At 45.6% G+C, this 22,865-nt stretch overlaps 1 long non-coding RNA gene across 1 annotated transcript in view; it reads left to right on the top strand.

Annotated features, from left to right (window-relative positions):
- LOC149859654 (uncharacterized) overlaps positions 1-14,421 on the top strand; it is a 61,590-nt gene extending 47,169 nt beyond the window's left edge. The window contains exon 3 of the long non-coding RNA XR_016443551.1: positions 14,286-14,421. This is a non-coding gene — a long non-coding RNA (uncharacterized LOC149859654). The remainder of the gene's footprint in view (positions 1-14,285) is intronic.
- Positions 14,422-22,865: the final 8,444 nt, after the last annotated feature.

Consider the following 22,865-nt stretch of genomic DNA (forward strand, 5'->3'; position numbering starts at 1 on the left):
GATCCCCACTGCCCCGGACCACATAAGAGGCTCTGCATGAACACCGAGGCCACAGCAGAAGTGGTGAATCCTAGGGTTTTCCTTGTCTTTTTTTTCTTAAAGGACTAAAGCTGGCCCAGGTGGGGAACCCATGGGGGAGCTGGGGTGCACGGGATGTTGGGGGGCTTGGGGCAGAGCCCCCCCATCCAGCATGGGGCAGTGGGGGGCAGCACCCGGTGATTATCGGGGCTTTTCTTTAAAGTACCGAGCTGGGGGGGCACCCATGGTGGGGCTGAGAGAGTGGGGGTTCAGGGGAGCTGGCAGGGGTCCTCCATGGTCCCTCCCCCAGCCTTCCCTCCTTCCCCCACCCCTAGTACTTACCAGCTCAAAGTCAGCTGCAGCTCCCTGCTGCAGCCACTGGGGAAGATTCAGAGATCTTTGAATTGATTCAAACCTTTAAACTGGTTCCCTGATTCAGTTCAGATTTGGAGATTTGTCCATCATATTGGGCCGAATCTCTCCCGAATTGAATTGCCACCCAAAGCTTTGCACAACCCTATAGCAGGGCTCCAGCCCCAGGGCCAACTTGGAAGGAGTCCCAGAATAGCAGCCCCAGGGTTTCTGTGTCCCCACTGCTGTCACCACAGCAGCAGCCTGAGGCTTGTGCTGAGGCAACAGCCCACAACACTGCTGCCTCAGCAGCCCCTGTGAAAGGAAATAAGTGCTTCTCTACCCACAATGCCATCCAGGGCATCAATATTTTAAGTTGTGCCTGTGCTCTTCAATCCAATGATGTCAGTGTGCTTTACCCATTTTAGAGCAGGGTAAACTCTGGAACAATGAAATAATATGATGAATAGCCTATTCGAACAGGAAGTGTGATCAGGAATAGAAGTCAGGAATCCTGAATTTTCCCCTTTTTTAACCAGTGAACACATGCTTGTGTGATGGTTAACAATTTGTTGCTTTTCAATGAGGCTGCAAAGAATAGAAACAAGAACTGGTTTTGGCCCTTTAAAGTTTTGAAATATTAATATAATCAGAATTGTTTTTCCTTTCATTTTGCTGCATCTCTTTTTTTCTTAAGAATATTGTCCTCCTCTGAATAACTTTCTGTATTAAATCAGGAGTATGAGACATAATTGATGGTTTCATAATAACAGTTATTATCTTCCAACTTGCCTGACTACTTACTATTATTACTCACGCACAGTAACTCTCAGGAAACAGTCAATGCACAGCCCTAACCTATTATGCCTTTCATATGCCCATGGGAGTGAATTGGCCCAAGATGCAACCCATAACATGGTCAAACTTAAATGGATTCTTTCATTCTAATGAAGCTAATGTTTTTGTATGAATGCAGGTAGGACAAAAGGAATCTAGGGTAAATATAGGAGAGAGTACAGGTAGAGGCATAGCATAGAAAAAGTGCACCTGGGGCACCTCTTACTCTCCCCAGACCCTCACTGGTCTCCTTCTACCTTTTGGCTTGCAGGGTACAGAAACAGCATCAAGCAGCACCCAGGCAGTGTCATGGAGTGCAAGGTGTTCTGGGAATCATACTTTTGTAGAGCAGCAGTGGAGTTTGCTTTTTCCAGAGAGAAAATTTCACCCTATTTTTGCTGAAGTGCATGTCTAGAAGAAAAAAAATGCTGATTTTGGCAACAAAAAATGGGAATGTTTCTTGCTGTAGAGGCTGTGAACTGCTCTACAAAGCTACAATTTCTAAGAAACCTTGTACTTTGACACACATTGCCTCTATGACAGCACCGGCTGCTTCACCTAGCTCAGAAGTACAGGCAGATTGAAGAAAGCAAAGTGAGGTGCCCCCTCCCTATCCTTCTGCTGTCTCCACCCTTAGGCAGTGCCTGGGGCCTGTGTTCTGCTTACCTACCCCGTTACGCTCCTGAGTATAGGTTTAAAAGTGGAGAAGTGTTTGGACAATTCTTTGTCATTTGACTTTAATTAATTAAGGTCATTAATGGCAAATTTGATTTCTTGCAAGTTCGTTGTTTGCTATGCATCATAGGTACTTTGATACTGACTTATTTTCTTTCTGTTGTCCACCCCACCCCAGTTCTTTGGTCTGACACTGCCTTTGAAAAGTGTTAGACCATAACTACATGCGGCACCCAATGACTAGGGAGATGATAATCCAATTGCTCATGGATCCTGTTACTCATTAGCCAGAGAAAGCAGGGAGCCAACACCAGCACATATTGCTCGCAACAGCTTAATTCAAAATGGAGACAGCTTCAGGCAAAGGTCCCCTAAAAACCAACAGACTGGGGCCCTGCATTAAACATTCGGGTTTTTTCACATTTTATATACCTTGGTTAATGCTCATTAACATTTACTTCACCTTCATTCCTCCTTTTGTTCCACCCATGTCTCCTCCTACCTCAAGCTCCACCTCTGTTTACTGTTTACTTCATTAGCATGGAATTGCCTATGCATTTTATTCATTTACATGCCTCTCTGCTAAGAACACATGCATAAGACCGTGAACCTGGCTTCTCCTGGTCACTTGCTGGTTCTTTCTGGTTTCTTGCTGACTCCTTCTTCAGCTCCAAGGTCTTGCTTCTGCTTTATCTCCTGACTAAAGCTGGTGGGCTGCATCTTGTTCTTCTTACACAATGGGCTCTTTACAATACTACAACCTTGTTAGAAAACTGCTTGTTGAAATGTTTGCAATGTTATTTTTAATATATCATTTTGCCTTGTGGTCAGCAGCTTCACTGAGACACAGAAAAAGCCTTTATTCAGTTGCAAATCCAGTGCTCACCGAGATCCAAATACAGTTACCCTAACAACTTTGCTCTGTATCATAAAACCCTCAGAATAAGTATGTGACTTCTCAGGTTGTCTGATTAAGGCTGTGTGAAATTTTGCTGGCTGTTTTGTTTTAATGCTGTTTCAACTTGTTTTGAGCTTCAAACAGCAAAATTAAAATTAAATGCAGGGCTCCAAAACAGCCTTGAAATGAAATGAGGGCAGTCAGAATGTTTAGAAAGTTTAGAAATGTTTCAAGTTACAAAGTTGAAGCTGGGATTGCCTGCAGGGAAACAGAAAGTAAGGCAAGGGAGGGGAAAGAGCGAGGAAGGACTGCTCTAATATTGATTGTGTAGCTGGTCAGTGACTGTGATCCTTCCCTGAGGTCCCTTCCAATCCCAGTGCTCTGGGGCAGGGATGGAAAAACTGCATAAAAGGCAGCATTGTTTGAACTGGCCTGCTTTCTGCCTTGGGGTCTGACAGTTAGTGAGCTATCTTCCAGCAGCTCAGGAACATTAGATAACAAAGGCTACTACTACCATTAACCTGAATGATTTCCTACTTGCTAGCCTAGCCTAGCAAGAGAGATTCCAGAATACCTTTTACTTTTTTCTAGATGCTTTTATTATTATTATTATTATTATATTCATTGATTTATTCTTTTCAATTTTATAATTATATTAGATATTACATTATAGAATTTAATTTATATAGGAAGGGAAGTACATTTATATTTTATTTCTGTACATTTATACCTTGCAGCATACACTACACACCTTAAAGAATTTATATAGGAATGCAGATACATTTATATATTTGTATATAGCAAGACATTATGAAACACACCATGAAGTGTGCTGGAAAGGCAGCTTGTAGCCTTCAGGGAGGAGCAGAAGCTGGGGTAGAGGGAGAAGTGTAAGATTGCCCCCACCAACAAACTGAGACACAGCCTCTTTCCTCCTGCAAGAAGGGATTAGGCTTCCACAAGCAGCAAGGAGAGGGGAGCAGTGCCAGTGCTACTGCCTGTGCCTAAGACTACATCCCCTCCAAGAGCATGAGCCATAACCCCCCTCCTCCACCACCATGACAACAAGGAGCAGTGCCAACACCAGCATGACAGTCTCCTCCACCCCCATTTCACTTCCTATGCTGAGCCTTCCAGTGCCAGAGGAAGAGCTGGAGCTGTATCTGAATGCCATAGCAAGGGAAATTCTGGGAAAGCAGGGACAATAAGCTGAGTTTGTGCTCCACACCCCTCGAGTTTCCCCTAGAGCCAGGTCTCCTTCCCCAGAAGGCACTTCAGAGGAGGTTGAGATAGAGGGTGTGGAGGCAAGCAGCTCAGCTGAGTCTGCTCCCCTTTTTGCTGTGACTCCACCTGCTGAGGAAGGGAAAAGTGCAGCATCCAAACATACATCTTCATCCCAGAAGTGAGCAGGTAGTGTGGTCTGGGATCATTTTGAGCTAGCAGATGATCCCACATATTCTATCTACCTGCACTGCCAAGCTAACAACATCTGGGGCAAGGGAACAAAACACATGAGCACCACGAGGATGCTGATGCATCTTCACAGGTGCTACCACTCAGCCTGGCACCAGCAGAAGCATGCCCAGTGGGATGTCCCCCTCTTGCTCCAAGGCCCCGTCCCTGCAAAGCAGAGGCAGGCCACCTTGGAACAGTGGGGGAAAGGCAGACAGAAAGCAGGGCGCATTGCAAGGGTGAGTGAAATCACCCAAAGCACTAGGAAGATGCTTGCTGTTGATGCCAGCCCTTCTCCTTAGTTGAGCAGCTCATGGTGCTTGTGGCCCCATCCTACCAAGTGCCAACGTGCACCACTTCCAGCAGGACAGTGGTGCCCTCCCTATATGAGGCATACAGAAAGTACTTGAGGGAGGAGCTGCACAGAGCAGGTCCATAGGTGACCTTACATTTCATCTTACACATCTGGAGCAGCTGGGATGGAGCACGCCTCCTTAGCCAGGTGATCCCTGTAGTGAGGAAACTTCAGAGCCAAAAAGAGAGCTTCCAGGGGATCAATGTTCCTGGCTGGGGCAAGCTGCTGTCACCAGATGTCCAAGCACCAGTGAGGCAGCTGAAGGAGGGCATCAGGAAATGGCTTGATCCCTTGTGATCCTATATGGTCCATGTGCTGGCCTCCATGCATGGCCTGAGGGTGAAGGGAATTGTATGCATCAGCCAAAGCCTAAATCAGTGGATGGAGGTGCTGATGAAGAGAGTTATGAATGGCGGAGGTGGGGACAAGGAAGAGGGGGATCCACTGTCCCATGCTAGCACGCCATCCACCTGCTAGTCTCCTGCTCCACCACAGGCACTGCCAATGTGAGCCAAGGGCATGGCTTCCATGATGGGACCCAGAGGCACCAGACCCCATGATCAGGCAGGTAGTGCTCAGGCCTTGGTGGCTCCCTATCTTACCGAGGATGTGAAGCCACTGCTGTGTGACCCCCTTGGACAAGCTGCCGCCACATGTGGCTGGATCTGGCCACAGTTGCCTGTGAACACCTGTTCTTTCCACTGACCAGCATTCTGAGTGAGAGGGTGTTTAGCATTGCTGGGGATGTAGTGACACCCGACTGCACCTGCTTGGATCCTGGTTTGGTGGAGCAGCTGCTGTTCCTGAAGGTGATCCTCCCCCTGCTGGGGTTCCCCAAGCTCCAGGTGCAGACAGAGTGAATGCCACCCTCCTCAATCCATTCACACCTATTTCCTTTTTTCATTTTGTAAGACCTAGTTAATGCCCTCCTCTCAGAGCTGGAGGGGACACTCACTGCATCACCAACCAGCAAGGGAAGAACATGTCCCTGCTGAGCTTCCGTGCCAGGATGAACTTGCAGGTATGCACTTGGGCTATGGGGAAGGAGGTAGCCCCAGGTCCTGGGCATGACCACTAAAACTGCACTCTGCTAGGGTCAGGGAGGCCTAGTGGGACTGCTGGCAGCGTGGCAGCCCCAGGATATGCCAGGACTGAGGATTCCCCTGGTGTAAGCCAGGTAGGAGGTACCGGTTACCTCTCAGCTCCACATTCTTGGGGAACCCTGACACAGGATGCAGCCTCTCTGACACAAAAAATTCCGCCCCCCCAAACAAAACTGATTAAGATGCAGTGGGAGACACACCTAAAACCCTCCAGATAAGGGTGACAAGAGTGAAACAACTGCCCTAGGTCTCATTTGCGTCCGAAATGGAACCAGATGACAACTCATTTATGTGGGAGATGGAGAACAGAATGCCAGAAGCAAAGGCCACTGTGAATCCTGGGATCAGAGAAGCAGGGGAGCACTGCATGTTGGGGAATCTGTGCTCCAAATGCTAATCAACCCACATTTACACACACCCAGCTCAGCATTTATCAGACCAGTTCAAATCTGGATTTACAAAGGACTTCCCCTTGACCTAGCCCAGCTCCACTCAGCCGCCTCCTCCCACGCAGTGAGGGGTTAACCCCCTCCCACCACGGGCCCCGCTTGTCTCTGGTTGTGCTGGGGAGTCAGCATGGGGGTCTGCGGCTGGGGGGCTTCAGGGGAGCGGGGGTGTGGTAGGCTTTCACTCGTGCATCTCTCGCTGCTCCAGAGCCCAACGGGGGCTTTTTCTGCTGTTGGCGGGCCCTTTTAAACTGCGTGCATGCACAGTGGGCCCGCTGTTGGGGAAAGCTGCTCTCAGGCAAGGGGGGGCCCTGCCCTACTGGAGGGGTACTGGTGAGTACCCCCTCCTATCTCTCTTTCTTCCTGGGGGGCTGGGCCAAATAGGGGCCTGGGCGGGGCTTGACCCGGCCCGGCTCCACACAGCCACCTCCTCCCACTCAGTGAGTGGTTACCCCATCCCACCACAGGCCCCTCTTGCTTCCGGATGTGCTGGGGCTTGGCGGGGGGAGGGGGACTCCGCAGCCGCTGGGGGGCTTCAGGGGAGCGGCGGGCTTGCCTGCGTGCCTCTCGCCACTGTGGAGCCTAACTTTGACCCTTCCTCTTGGGTGTTCCTCGCAGTGGGCTCTTGCCCCCAGTATTGACCAGTTGTGGGAAATGTCAGATGGGTTCGTGAGTCCATGGCCTCATACTGTTTTTCCTGGAGTCTGCCTTACAGACAAGGGGTAACCCACCTGGTTGTGGGGGCTAGGGGTTAAGGTGCCCCAACCCACCTTTCACCAGGGTGGTAACTGGCCTGGTATTTCTTGGGGGCTCCCGCACCACTGAGAGCCCCACCAGGCCACCCACTCCTGGCAGGGTGCAGTTTTAGGTCATACCCAGGACCAGAAGCCTCCTTTCCATCCCCTACAGCTCTGTCCTTACCTCCAGATGATACCAGCAGCCCTCCAGCCAAGCAATGTTGTTGCCTGACATCCAGCAGCAGAACTGCCCTGTTTATATCGGCAGCCCCTGGTTCAAAATGACTGCCATAATCAGGCACCTGGCAGCTGCCAGCTCCAGGCCCTTTAAGTGAGAGGCACAAACAATGCCCTGCCACATGGAAATACAATTCTTGCTTTCTCTCTGGCACAAGTGAATTTAAGTAGTATCTGACAATATTTGAGAGAGACTATGTGATTTTAATATTTTAGCTTTGAAGCAGTTTGCATAAGCATCTGATCTTGTAGGTGCTTACTTGAACTGACTGTTACTCCAAATCCAATGGATCACCCCATGTGATGTAAAATACTTCTTCCATCTGAAAGTGTTTAGAAAAAGGACTTTGTAGTTTAACTGTTAGCTTTCTAAATTAAGTCACCCCAGTTTTCATGATGAAAACTCTCTAGATGCCTTGGTCTGATTGTTGTATTCCTGATTCAGACGACAAGCTAGAAGTCATCTGGCTAGCATTGTGACTGTTTATGATGCTGATGCTAACATTCATACCTAGAGGGAAAACTTTCTCTTTGGCAGGAAAGATACCAGAAGGAAAATGTATATGTCAAATGTAATTAAAGGAACACAGTTAAAGATTCTTGGATTGGTAGAACGCTTAATGTCCAGTTACCTCACACTGTATAACACATTATACCAAACGTTCTAAATTTTTAAGATACAGCAGAAGTTACTGATTTATTGCAGACTCAGCCATCTCTTACTGTTTCCATTCAAGCATTACATGCAATGATTGTGCCAGCTTTTCTCTGTGCTGGCTCAGATCGGTAACAACTGTAATGTGTTTTGAAGAATTGTCCATTTTTGTGTAGTTAGCATGGAATAATAGACTGAAAAAACTAATAGAAGCGAGAAGCTGATTAGTAGTGATAAGGTGTGAAAGAGAGATGCTCAGCCAGAAGGCAGTCCAGAAGCAGAAATATTAGTTGAACCTTTATTAGTGGGCAAAATCTTCCCAAATTCAAGGCTTGCATAGTTTTTATTTTGTAAAAACAAAATATGGCTTCCCTTATACTCCACAAGGCAGTGTATGATTACAAAGATTGCATCCTGCTGAAAAATGCATGCTCAGAAATATTAAAGAGCAATGTATTGACTTGTTGAATATTGCTGAAAAAGTTTTAAGAAAAAAGAAGTTGCTTGTAGAATAGAGCAACTACAACTAGTAAAGGCAAAAGTATTAATTAGGCACTGTTATGTAAAGGAAAAGTAGGGAAAAGGATGTAGGTTGCCAAGAGTTTAGGATTGTTATTAGGTGCACTTTACGAAGTTTAGGATAGAAACATAACTAAGCTTCAGGGTTTGTTTGGGTTTTTTTGCTTTGTTTTAGGGATCAATATATATTGAAAGACATAAGATGATCAGCCAAACAACATAAGTAACCAGGATAGAATTGTGTAAAGGCCACTGTTTCGAGATTATGGTCTCCATTTTGAAGTGGCTTTGGGAACTTTGTCAAACTCTTATGTGTTCACTGGTTGAAATACTTAACGGCCTAATCAGCTGTTTTTTTGGCAAGGTGGTATCTTGCTCTTTTTGATTTATTGCTTTCTATTTTTTCCAAAACCACACAGATATTCTTAATATTAATAATTATTTAACAAGGATTCTCTGAGATGATTGTTTAAAAGAATTCTAAATACTCAGTTTAAAGTAGAGGAGAAAAAAATCAAATTGGCAAGGGGAATACTTAGTAGCTGTATGTGTGGATAGCACCTGCTGAAGGGTAATGTTTTAGTACAAAAATAAACCAACAAAACTCACAACCATATTCAAATTTGGAAATAATAATAATATAATATGTGCCTCTAGTTTCAGGTTCATATATCAAAGCTGCTAAATCCTGTTTTAGATATTAAATTGCCATCAAGTTAATTTTCCTCTGAATTACATTATAAGGAAAGTTTCAGTGATGACCTCTTTCTAAAATGTCAAACCAATTTGTACAATCTTTGGAAATTGGCACAAATATACCCATCTACTTTACAACAACATTTTCTTACCGCATTCACATTTTCGTTGAGTGTTAAAATCTTGGACTCTTCAGCTGTGCCCCACAGGGAAATCTTTAGAGAAAGTATAATCTGTATAAATTAGTTGTATTGTTACACAAAGGCATTGCCTCGTGCTGGAGCTTCAGAAGTAGCACCATTGCCATCCAGCAGTGGGAGAGCCCATAAGCATAGGCCGATAATAATTGGTCTTTGTAGACGACTTCGCTACTGTGGGGTTTTATTGTGAAGTGATAACCAGCTTCTACTTCATGGGAAAGACTATGATATAGGCTGATGGAAAACAGTGTCTCAAATGTAATCAGTTAACTTCTGTGTCATAACTTTTATGGAAGTAGTTGGCTACTGCTAAAGAGATACCGGACTGGTCTTCCTATGCCTCTGAGGTCTGTGCTTTTGAAATTAGAAAGGTCCTTGATTCTGTCACTCACTGCACACCTCTGCAGTATATTTTCTCCTTTTCATAAATGGGTTATTTACCAACTGATATCTAATTGTTGGACCTGATCTCACAGATGTGATTTTTCAGGATGCCTATTTCTGGGGGAGAGGTGGAGGCTGAGGGGCATGGGATTCTTCAGCCTGGAGAAGCATAGGCTCAGGGGTGACTTGGTCGCAGCCTATAAGTATGTAAAGGGTATGCATCAGGAACTGGGAGAACGTCTGTTCACCAGGGCACCCCAACAGAAGACAAGTTCTAATGGTCATAAACTGCTGGAAAACCATTTTGGACTGTACATAAGGAAAAATTTCTTTACTGTCTGAGTCTCCAGAGTCTGTAAGTGTCAGAAGTGGTGCAAGCACCTACTTTGGATACCTTTAAGAAATTCCTTGGTACTTATCTTGCTGGAGTGAACTAAGCCCAGCTGACTTCCTGCCCCTTGGGCAGGGGGCTGGACCCAATGATCTTGCAAGGTCCATTCCAGCCCTAATGTCTATGAAATCTATGAAATATGTTGGGTACATGCAGCTCATAAAGAAGATATGAACTCTTCCACTGTATTTCCTTCTGATGCAAAGTTTTAATCTAGGAGTATAATGTATATACTTTGGGGCACACCAATAAACAAACAAACAAAACAGTTGTCCCTGATTGACTTGAATTGCTTTATTATTAGAGAGGATGACCAGATTTTTATTCTTGGTTCTGCCCCGTTGACTTAGGTTCTCTGGAAGGTGGATTTCTTTGTGGTTTTGAAGTACCCGAGCCTTAAAATTCCCTTATCGTATAATGAGTAATAACAAAATCATCCAGTAAAATGTGGAGCCTTACAACTCTGCCTTGGATAGCCACCATCTGAGGACAGAATACTGTGCTGATCACTTTCTTATCTTTTGAATGTACCTTTTCGAAACTAACCCTTCCATACTTCATCTTCAGAAAACTGTCATTTGAGCAATGTCATGCATGCTTGGTTTTCTGCTCTTCCTATTGGTGCTCTTAGCTGAGGCAGAGAGACTTAGATTTCTTATTAGGTCAAGGACACAACTTGTATGTCACCAGGCTATCTTGTATTTAAGTACCCAAATAATATTTTTGCCAGTATTGTAACGTATCTTCAAGATATTTTTTAAAGCAGAAGTGTAGGAAAGCTGAAGAAAAAGTGGTATTCTGAAGTTAAAAGGGGTAATCTTTCAAAATATAAAATTGGCTTAGACTTGACCTGCAATCAGTTGTTTAGATGAAGAAATTCTACCCTAGTTTCTCTTTGTCTTTGGATGGAAAAGTTCATTTTCATGACTTTACCTCAATGATTTTTAAAGGTTTTAAGGAGTTTCTGACATCTTTATGTTCATATTTTAGTGAGCTCTCATCTGTGGAGATCTCAGTTTACATCGGGGGTCAATTCCAAGGCCTAGTCATATTTCATGGGTTTTGCAGGCATTGCTGTATTGGAAACTGGAAACTACATGATGCATAGGAACCATTAGAAACAAATGTTATATGTTTTCATTCTTTCCTACCTGCCAAGATGTTTCCTTGATGGCTGCAGCCAAGAAAACCATTACAGATGAAGATTAGATTAAAATAAATTGACTTAGAGTCTTCAAGATGCTGCCTTTTGGGAGATTTATATATATATTTATATATGTGTGTGTTATACATACATATGACGTGCAGTACAGAAGACCATAGTATGAGATAAATCAAATGGGTCTGGAAGTGCATAGGGGTGTCTGGACTTGGGAGTCCAAATCTATTTACCTATGAGGAGAGGTGGTTTATGTAGCTGTAAGCACAGTGACTTCTTTTGTTTCTTACTTTTGGGCCTGTGTTATAAGGATGCTTTACCCTAGTCTCCTTTTGTGCTTCGTATTTCACAATAAGTATATGAACATGGACTTCTGGAGCATGACATCTGAATGCACATTTGCAGCACTTCCACACATCACGCTAAACCTAATGTTAGCGGCTCACTTGTTATGAGCATGGGCTCAGGCTGCTGCAGCTGAGGGATGGGCTCCAGCTGCAGCAGGTCTGCAGCACAGGATCACTGATGGTGGATCATCTAAATCAGTCCCAAGGTTGGTGCCCTGATGATCCCCCTCCCCCTCAATGACTTGACATTACAAGCTTGCCAGCTCTTCATCCCATTCCTTCCGCGCTCCTCTGTTCCAACGCCCGGGTTCCTGACCATGGGGAGCTGCCTCTGGTTCTTGGCCCCTCTCACTGTTGCCAGCAGTCTCTGGCTTGCAGCTTGTGCTGGAGAGTTCTTCCCTGCGGGGGAAAGTGGCCTCCGGCTCTTCTCACTCCCGGAGGAGCTTTGGAGAGACACCTCTTGCTGGTGCCCTCGCTGGCACCTCTCTCCTCCCTGCCTCTTCACCAGAGGCCCATTTTATTTCCACCGGCCGGCGATCACCGATGACGTCACTGGCTGGCCGCAGCTGTATAAAAGTGTGGCTGATGATTCACGTGAGTCCCTTCTCGCATTCTGGCTTTGACGCGGGTCCCACTGCAGGTATTTTCCTTTACCCTTGTTTTTCCCTTCTTCTGCCTCTGTGGGTCCCTGTCCCTGGGACTCCCCTTTTGTATTTTGGGGTCCCCCCTTCTGCTTTTCTCTGTGATGCCTATTTTTATGTATTTTCAGTATTCTTCTAGTATACTTTTACTAGCAAGTGAGTACTGTCTTACTGACAATTCAGTGGCAGAGTGATCTAATGGATATAGCATCAAAGGTGAATTCCAGCTGGCTCTTCCATGGGTGACTTTGGGAAAGTGGTGTTTTCTCTCTGTAAAACAGTGATTAATGTCTTTATAGATGCTTTTGTGATCTGCTTGTTAAAGCTCTATATAAGAGCAATGTTGTTACAGGGGGCTATCGGTACTGGCACCTCTTTGTTCTCAGACCTTAAATTTTTCTCTGCCGCTGTGTCTTGCCCACCATTGACTCTAGTGTTGAATCTAATAGGAGGCTGGAAAAAAGCTGTATCTCAGAACTCCTGATCAGGTGTGTTGCATGTACTGCTGCCAATGCCCAGGACTCCTCCACCTCTACACCCTATTACATCTCTCAGCCATTGATCTTAATGATATTGGCCATCAAATGGAGCATTACAGTTCACCACTCTCTCTCTCATATAACCATTCGGTCACAACCCAAACTGAATTACAACTGTTACCAGTTCATTTGTTCTCTACCTTGAAACATATAAACTGAGAAAATAAATATAACAGCTCAGGGTTGGCAAGTCAGTACTCTCAGTCTCTTCCCTTTTTAGGGCCCTCTGAACTCAGTAGACCCTCATTACACTGTCCACAGGGTCTTCTGGACTTCTATTTACAAATCAAGTTACTTTAAACAAAAAAATCACAGGCGTGACTACACTGGTCCTTAGTTGGTTCCCAGGGGTCTGTCACAGGACACTCCTGCCATAGAGGGCCACGGGATCGGATGCTTACCCACTCCTAGAGCATTCAAGCCCCCTTTCCCCAATACTCTTACTAGATAAAAGTCCTCTTGGCTAATGGTGGTCACAGCTTATATTCAGGTGCAACCTCCGTCAGAACTCAGGTTGCTTCCTCATGCCCAGCTTTCAGCCAGAAACTCTAATTCCCTTAACGCTCCTTGTCTGCATCTCTTTCCCCCATCTGGAGCTTCACTCCTTACTCAGTTTGCCTGTGTCAGAAGTCTCTCTCCTTCTGCCTCTTGCAGGTCACAGGATCCTCCAGCCTTTTGTGTTTCCAATGAAGAAGACAAGACTTCTTCCTTTCACTGCCATTCTTTCAGGATTTGCCCGTGCCTCTACACTGGCACCAGGAAAGTTCTTCGTGGCTCTTTCCCTTTTCCAGAGGACACCTTCTCATCCTTGCTGTATACAGTCTGGGGTTTCTTGGCCTGGGATGCCAAAGACCTTTTAGCTTCTGCTTTCCCCCTTCCAGTCAACAAATCTGTCGGTCTTGAATGGGCCTTACCCATGGCTGGGGAATCTCACTGCAGCACTTCTAGCTCAGGCTCATCGGGGAGGATGAGTGTAGCAAGGTTAAGCTCCAATTCCCTGTTACAATTGTATTATAAACTATATCACTTTCGTTTTTGACAAAATTGTCAAAGTGGTGGCCCTGGGAAATTGTCATGATAATTCACAGATCAGCATTGTCATCAGATATACAAACTTCTTCTATCAGCCCCTCACTATGCATTGATCCCCCTTAGATGATTTTTCTCAGTTCAGTCTGCATTTCTTTCCACTACTGAGTTGCTTTGGTGATGCTACCCATGAGTTGCAACCGTTATGTGGAGACAAGTCAAATGGGTGCGATTGTGAACTCCAGTCACCTAGGCCACTAAATAGGCACCTAATAATGACTTTCACTGCCACCAAAGACAGGCAGATTTGAACTGGTGATCTGTAGATGAAAGCCATTAGGGCTTCTTATCAGTGCTCTGTGCTATCAATCTTGCATTACTAATGTGATTTGGAGTTTATTGGGTCAGCTTGAGAAAACAGCTTAGACTCAATGGATAGTATCCTTTGAAGGGGGGAGCCAGGGGTGCAGGGAATAGGGGTCCCCACTCCTGTTCCACAGGCACGCATCTTAGGGCCTTGGAGGGGCAGGTGAGGGAGCTCCAGGAAGAGGTTAGCAGGCTGAGGGGGATCAGGGAAGCAGAGGATGAAATTGATGAGTATTTCCTTTCCCTGAAGGGCCATGCACCAAAGACAGAAGAGCCCCAGGAGGCACCCTCAGTGGAATGGCAGAAGTTCCCCTCCAGAGCCAGGGCTGCTTGTGGTGGTGCAGTACCAGCTTTCCCAGTCCTGCTGCAGAACAGGTATGAGGCCCTGGAGACATTGGAGACATTGGAGGAAGGTGAGGAGGAAACCTCTGGTGAGGAGGTCACTCCTTGCACAGAATGGGCTGAAGGAGGCAAGTTGAGCCGGAAGAAGAGATGTCAGGTACTCATCATAGATGAGTCCATCCTGAGAGGAACAGAGGGTCTCATCTGGAATCAGGATCCCGTGACACATGAGGTCTACTGTCTGCCCGGAGCTTGGATTCAGAACGTTGACAGAGATGATCCTGGCCCTCATCTGGCCCACTGATTACTACCCCTTGGTCCTAATCCATATGGGCACTAATGATGCATCCAGGAGCAGTCCAGATCACCTGATGAAAGACTACCAAGTTCTGGGGGACAAGCTGAAGCAGATAGGGGCACAGATTGTCTTCTCATCTATCCTTCCATCGAACAGACATGGAAGACGCCGCAAGACCTGGGATGTCAACTTGTGGCTTTGGGAATGGTGTCTCTCAGTGGGCTTTGGTTTTCTGGACTATGACCCACACTTCAGAACAAAAGACATACTCGGGTGGGATGGGCTTCACCTCTCCCCCAAAGGTAAGTATGTGTTCTCTTTCAGGTTGTCTGATCTCCTCCGGCAGGCTTTAAACTTGGCTTGTCCAGGGGAGGGGGAGGAAGAGGACCAAGAGAGCCACGGAGCACCAAACCAAGAGACACCCACAAGAACAGCCCAGCCAAGACAGGCAACAAGCACAAGAAATACCCAGGTGAGAGACAGGGACCTGGAGAGTCCTGGGATTGGGGAGGCACACCCTCAGGAGGCCTCTACACTAATGCTCATAGTATGGAGAACAAATAGGAGGAACTTTCTCTCCTGCTAGCTGAAACAAACCTAGACATAGTGGAGCTCACTGAAACTTGGTGGGATCCAACGCACAACTGGATGGTAAATGTCAAGGGCTATAGGCTGTATGAGTGGCATAGAATGGGAAGGAAAGGTAGGGGTGTGGCGCTGTACGTTAAAGAGCAATACAAAAAGCCAGGTCTGACTGCTCACATAGTTCCTAGCTGAGTTACAGGCCCTCCATCTAACCCAGGAGGTGCACAGTCCCACTAGGGGAAATGCCTTGTTGGACCTGGTCCTGGACCTGGTGAGGGGACTGCGGGTGCTTGACCACCTGGGCCATAGCAATCATCGCCTACTGGAATTCACCATCCAGCTCAGGGTGTCAAAGGCCTACAGCAAGGCAGCAACCCTGGACTTCGGGAGGGCAGATTTCAATAAGGTAAGGAGACCAGTCAGGGAGGCACTGAGGTCCCAGAAGGGAGGGGAGTTGGGAGTTCAAGAAGAATGGTTGTTCCTTAAGGAGACAATCCTCCAAGTCCAAAGGGTGACAATCCCAATGCAGATCAAAGGGGGCACAAGAGCTCAAAAGCCCCCATGGCTAACCAAAAGCATCCAGGAACATCTCAAAGCCAAAAAGGAGGCATACACCCAATGGAGGAGAGGGGCCATCACCAAGGAGGATTATACCTCCACTGCTTGAGATTGTAGGGGCCCTGTTAGGAAGGCTAAGGCAGAGGTGGAACTGGGACTAGTGACCTGGATCAAAGACAACAAGAAGTCCTTTAAATATATAGGGGGTTAAAAAAAGGTATCAAGTAACGTGGGGCCTTTGCAGGACATGCTTGGTAATCTGGTGGTAGCACCAGACAACAAAGCTAATCTCTTTAACAGATTCTTTGCTTCCATTTTTCTGAGCATGGACAGGGACATCCCCCACACTGGGAATCTGGATGGACCCAGGGGAGGCACAGCCAGGCCCAGGGTCAGTGAAGACCTAGTCAAGGAACTTCTGGAGGGACTAAACATATTCAAATCAGCAGGTCTTGACCATCTGCACCCCAGAGTGCTGATGGAATTGGCAGAGGTAATTGCGGCACCCCTGGCACAGCTTTACGAGCACTCATGGTGCTCTGATGAGATGCCAGAGAACTGGAATAGGACCAATGTGGTCCCTAGTTTCAAAAAAGGGAGGAAGGAGGACCCAGGAAACTATAGGCCCATTAGTCTTACCTTGGTCCTGGGGAAACTCTTTGAGAAAATTATCCAGATGCACATCTGCAAGGGACCAGCAGGGGAGATTATGCTTAGGGGCAATCAACATGGGTTCATTAGAGGCAGGTCCTGTCAGACCAACCTGGTGGCCTTCTATGACCAGGTCACAAAAGCCTTGGATGCAGGTGTCACGGTGGACGTAGTCTTTCCGGACTTTAAGAAGGCCTTCAACACTGTCTCTCACCCCATCCTCATTAAAAAATTAGGCGACTGTGGTGTCGATGTCAATACAGTCAGATGGGTCGCAAATTGGCTGGAGGGCTGCACAGAGAGAGTGGTGGTGGACAGGTCATTTTCGACCTGGAGGGATGTGGGTAGTGGGATCCCCCAGGGCTCAGTCCTTGGGCCCCCACTGTTCAATATCTTCCTCAGCAACTTAGAGGAGGGGGTAAAAAGCACCTTAATCAGGTTTGCAGATGACACTAAGATGTGGGGAACAGTGAGCACACTAGAAGAGAGGGGCAGGCTACAACTAGATCTGGACAGTTTACAGAGGTGGGTGGATAAGAACAGGATGGGTTTCAACCCTGACAAGTGCAAGGTACTGCACCTGGGGAGGAAAAACCAGCAGCATGCCTACAGGCTGGGGAACTCCCTTCTTGTCAGCACAGAGGCAGAAAAGGATCTTGGAGTCACTATTGATTCCAAGATGAACATGGGCCACCAATCTGCCCCTTGCCATGCATCCATGGATGCATCACGAGCCGGTCCAGGGAGGTGATCCTCCCCCTCTATGCGACAATGGTCAGGCTGCATTGTACTGTGTCCAATTCTGGGCACCACACTTCAGGAGGGATGTGGACAACATTGAGAGGGTCCAGAGGAGGGCCACTCACATGATCAGGGGACAACAGGGTAGGCCCTACGAGGAGAAGCTATGGGACCTGAACCTGTTCAGCATCTGCAAAAGAAGGCTGAGAGGGGATCTGTATGGCTGCCTACAAACTTGCCATGGGGACCAGCAGGCAATGTCACAGTCCCTGTTCCCCTGAGCACATCCAGGAGTAACAAGGAATAATGGCAATAGGCTGAATGAGAGTAGATTCAGGCTAGACATCAGGAGGCACTACTTCATGGTCAGGGCAGCTAGGAGCTGGAACCAACTTCCAAAGGAGGTGGTGCTCGCCCCTACCCTGGGCATCTTCAAAAGGAGGCTAGACAATCACCTAGCCAGGGCTGTTTGACCCCAGCATCCTTTCCTGTCTATGGCAGGGGGTCAGACTTGATGATCTGCTTAGGCCTGCTAAGGTCCCTTCTGACCCCACCAACTATGAAACTATGACTTTCTGCTTTGCCCCACAATATTGTTCTAATGAAAAAAATGACTTTTAGCTCAGCCTTCTGTGTCTTTGTGCCTGCCTAGGACTTGTTCAAATATTCTAATTTCAGGCCTTTCCTTTTATTTTATAATGAGCCTTCTTTCCCCAGTGGGAACTCCATAGTAAAATGTCTACTCTCCTGCAACTAGCTGACCACTAGTTTTTTTAAAGGAAGATTACTTGAATATTTGTGCCATGTGCAATAAAAAAATGTTTTCAACATTTCACTGTGCTGTCAGTTCAGGAAGACAATTTCCTGGATAAGAGTGTCTAGAAGCAGCTTGCACCAGACATCCAGAGTTCATTCTCATTCCACATACCAATAAATCCTAACATTAAAAAATGAGGGAGGCAAATTTTCTAGGCAAACCTTTGCGCTTGCTTGCTTAAATCTTCTCCCTTTCAGTTCAACACAAGAACAAAAATGATTTTTATTAGGTGCAGGCTGACTGAAATGAAGCAGATTTTCCTTATTTCAGCAACCAAGTAACCACTATCCATTGGCTTTTCAAATGGAAAGGCAGCCAATGTAAGTGTAGCAGAGATGCATTGTCTCTTAACTACACTGTGAAACGTATTTTTAACCTCTTTTAATCATAAGAATGAATCATTTAGTATTAGGAACATTGTAAACTCTTTAAAATAAGAATGCTTAGCAAGTTGCTAAAGACAAAGGATTCCACAATGTCTAGTAACTTTAGTTCCCAAAATGAAGTCCCCGTAAGTGAGAGGTGTAGAAGTGCTACTCATATATGTACACTTAGGATTAGGAACCCTGAATAAATTAGAGGGATGCCTTAAAACCATGCAATCTGGCTGCAGCAAATTTATAAAGTTGCCCTATTAGGTATGGAAAGTCAACATCAGTTTTTTTCTTACAGTTTCAGAGATTGTGCATCCAGAACAAACCAGGAGGTGGACAGGCGACAAAAAGTTCCAGAGAAATAAAGTATCCAGACACTTTTAAAGCTTAAAAATAACTTCACTTCATTTTAGGGGTAGTGGTTTGGTTCTCGCCTTATTCAATATGATTCTGGGAAGAAAAGGAGCTGTCTCAGGGACTGCTTGCTTAGGTCATCCTGCTTTTAGTGTCACCTAAGCATTCTTGTTTTCTTGTATGCTCCTCTGTCACATTCTTCTTTCTTGGTATATGCTTTGGCATAAAGTATGGTATGCATGGATATCTCCAGCAGTGTATATAAACATTTGCTGCAAGTGGTCTACATTCATGCAGTTTACTTTTTAGCCACATGATCATAACCTGGGAGCCAAATCTACAGGTGGTTGCTGGAGGAGGGCGCTGCATGGGGAACTCAGTGTAAGGAACTCTGGATGGGGAGAGGGCAGGTGAGATCAGGGGGTTGAGTAGGTCTGGGGGCAGCTGGCAGAATCAGGGGGCTGGCAAATCCAGAGAGGGAAGTTGGTGGGTCCATGCAGGGGTGGAGAAGTCAGCGGGGGGTGGGGGGGAGGTTAAAAATAACCCAGTCAGGGGTGGGGGAGATGGGAGGTAGGAAGAGTACAGGTCTGGGGATGGGGTGAGTGCTTGGGTTTACCCAGCTGTGGGGCTGTGCTCTGAGCCTGTTCCCAGTCTAAGTTAGTTCACCAACTCAGATGAGGTAGCTTATATTGGGCCCACAATTTTGGCCCGATTTGAAACCCCCAGAATGTGTATCCAGATCAACCTAATCCTAATTAGGTTGGTCTGTATATAGCATCTGTATGTATCTTGGATGACAATTAGAGAGTGGCATAGTTGTCCTACATTATGTTTAGAACTCCCTTGAGGGAAAGGAAAGACTTTTTCAGACTCAGAAAAATATCTTTTGCCACTAATGAATGTCCCACAATGAAATGAAAGAAATATGGATACTGTAAAATAAACCATAAAAATTAAAAATCAAGAACTGGAGTCATTTACTAAAATTTTCTTATTTACTTGTAATTTTAGAGTTTGACCTAAAATAGTCTGTGAACTTATTTTGATTGAATTAGGGCTTAAAGTATATATGTCTGTATACTTTTCATCTGTGAAAAGTAATTGTGTGGAGATGGCACCAACTCATGCAACTGATCTGTCTCCTGACAGTGATCAGAGCCAGTAGTGCTGACTTGAGTGAGAACACTACATTTTAATGTTGTTTTGCTTCTGTTTCTTGCAAAGTCAAAATAGCTAAGAGGGCATTAGTAGATCTATACATCAGAATCATCATCATCATCATCAGAACTAACTCACTTCTTTATGCTGATACTGAAATCACTAACTCCTGTAGACTGACATAGTAAATAGTGGGCCTACCGCAGTGAGGGTGCAATTTGAAGCCCTTATGCAATACACACATGTCTTGCATGATCTGGAAGTCTCCTCTGGCTATTCCAGCACTCATCCAGTTCTTTTACAGATAGCAATGAGAGCTGTTACAGAAGTTCTGCTTAAGTAGCCTTGTTACATGGGCCCTTTTTAGGGGCTGTAAAACCCTTGATCACTGGTTGAGGTAGCTGAGTAGGTAAGCACACAGCTTAACTTCCAAATTTAATGTGGTTTTTGTGTGACACCTAAGGGGGGGGAGGGGAGTGTGGAATGTCTACTTGTATCCTGAGCATGACAGTCTGGAATATGCAATGTGAGAGGTCAGGAAAACAGGATTACATTATAAGGTAGGATAATCAAGTATAAGTTTTGTACAGCAAACCATTTAATCTCTGCAGGTCAGTCGCCATGTTCTGATATATTCATTTAATGCTTAGAGATTTGATTCTAATCTCAGGTACCACCCTCTGCCCCCGAAATCTAATTGAAGCCTGAAGATCTGTAAGGATGCAACCCTGATCAGAACATGGCTCAAACTGCCTAGAGGCAGAATCATATCATAAGCAATAGCATTTTTATGGTCAAGCAAAAATAGTTTAAGACTGATAGGATGTTGTATTATAAGAATCAGTGTTAAAGAGATAAAGGCAAAGATTCCTTTGATAAGGTGACTTCAAGAAAAGAATGAGGGTCAGATACACCAGCTAGTCAAGCGATTGTCCTGTAGACTTTACTGTTATCTAACTGTTTTCCTGTGTTTGTTTCTTTGTTTTGGAATTAAACTGTTCCATGGTGACTTCTCTTCTCAGTTACTAGCTCTATTAAGGCTCACTGCAGTTTTGGCAAAGGCAGATAAACATCTGTTCCTTTTATATGGCCTTTCAAAAAATGCAAAACAAAAAAATGAGAATGAAGAATTATTATTATTTTTTAAGACTGATGTTAAGGGACCCACTCTGAAGAAAAATTTCACTTTGTCATACCACAATTATTTGTTCTTAGTCTTGAATACTTTCCTGATTATACAAGATTTTTATTTGTGTTTCTACCCAAGAAACTTGAAAAGTCAGTTCTTCAGGAAGATGTAGGGAGACATCAATTTTATTTTATGACACTTCGTTTAATTCAGTCTAAAGGTCTTGTTTACACATTAATTTTAGGCAGCCCCTGGAGCTCTTAGCCCCTGGATTGTCAACACATTACACCTGAAACTAGTTTTAAGCAAACTTTAGGAGGCTTAGAGCTATGGTAGTCCAAGGCAGATTTATCTCTGATCCATGTTACCCAGCTTTTGTTCCATTGTGTGGCCACTCCCAAAAGATGAGCCACCCAAGTTGCAGTCCTCCAATGTCCTAGGATGCAGTGTCCTTTCCCCCACCCTCCTCTTCTTTTTGGACATTTTTTTCACCCCCTGAACCCTCCTTGTACAGTTTATTAAAACATGAGACTTTTCCTTTAATTTACGTCCTCTTTATTTCTTTTTAAATACTTTAAAAAAAAACAACTTTTTTTATCCTTCAGTGGCCGACTTCCTTCATCTCATCACCTTTCCCCCACCCCCATTTTGTTTCCACCTCCCACTTTATTACCCACCTCCATCCTATTAACTCTCTTCCTCCCAACTTCATGTCCCCACCCCCACCACAAACCCATCTCTCCTACACCTCCATCTACAGATGGGGTTTAAGCCTGTTTTGGCTCACCAGCCCTGTAGTGGCAACTCAGAGCTGTAGCTCCTAGGTCCTTATTACATAGTAGTTTGGGGTGGTTCCTGGAGCTCTTAATCTCTGGATTGTCCTCACATCGAGACTGGAAATTAGTTTTTATCACTCATTATGCAGCTCAAAGTTATGCCACTCAGGGTAAGAATATCTCTGATCCATGTTACACTTAAGTGTAGCTTGCCCCCTTCCCCCCTCATTGGCCCTATTGCACCCCAGATCCCTGCTCACCACCTCATGCCTCCTTGTGTGTCCCAGAAGAGCAGCCAGTGAACCTGCCTGCTTGGCCCCTGAAGGGTGAACCTGCCTGCTTGGCCCCTTGCTGCCACCACTGCTGCTCTCTGGGCAAGCTCAGTCTAAAGAAGAAGAGCAGCAGTGGCTAAGCAATTAGGTTATCCCTCCCTACCTGCTCCTCTGGGACATACAGCATAGGCAGCCACAAATAAATAGGGGAGATAGGTGGAAGGGGCTGTCCTAGGGGTGGGGAGTAACTTGGGGAAAACTGGAATAGGAGAGGCAGGATTCTTACCTTTCAGTCCTCTAGGCACATGCTGGCCTAAAGTTCAACTTCTCCAGACTCATGCTAACATAGATCAATACTTGAGCAGCTCAAAGTGCAACATGTGAAAAGGCTCTAAACGTTCACTTTAATTCTAACAGCATGGTATCAGAGAGCAGATTCTGAGCCAGGAATCAATCAAACCCCGATTTCTAACCCCCCCCCCCACAATTATGGCCAAATCCTAGGTGAAAATACATTAGTGTGTGAATGGAGTTAGAGAGGGTGGGGTTGTTAACTGTAAAGCATTTCTTACAAGGTAAAAAAGCTATATAGTTTTGAAGAGTTTGGAAGCAAGCACATGGCTCACAAATGTTTTCTTCCTTCAAGCTTCCAAGCCTAAGGACATCTTTAAACAGCTGTCCTCTTCAGAATATAGTTGATCCAGCTTAATTGGGGTGTGCACTGGGTAACTTGAATGAAATTTGACTGCACCTTTCCAGGCTTCTTGGAATCAGG

This window comes from Crocodylus siamensis, chromosome 7 (assembly GCF_052110815.1).
Source record: "Crocodylus siamensis isolate JL-2025a chromosome 7, ASM5211081v1, whole genome shotgun sequence".
Classification (NCBI taxonomy): Eukaryota; Metazoa; Chordata; order Crocodylia; family Crocodylidae; genus Crocodylus; species Crocodylus siamensis.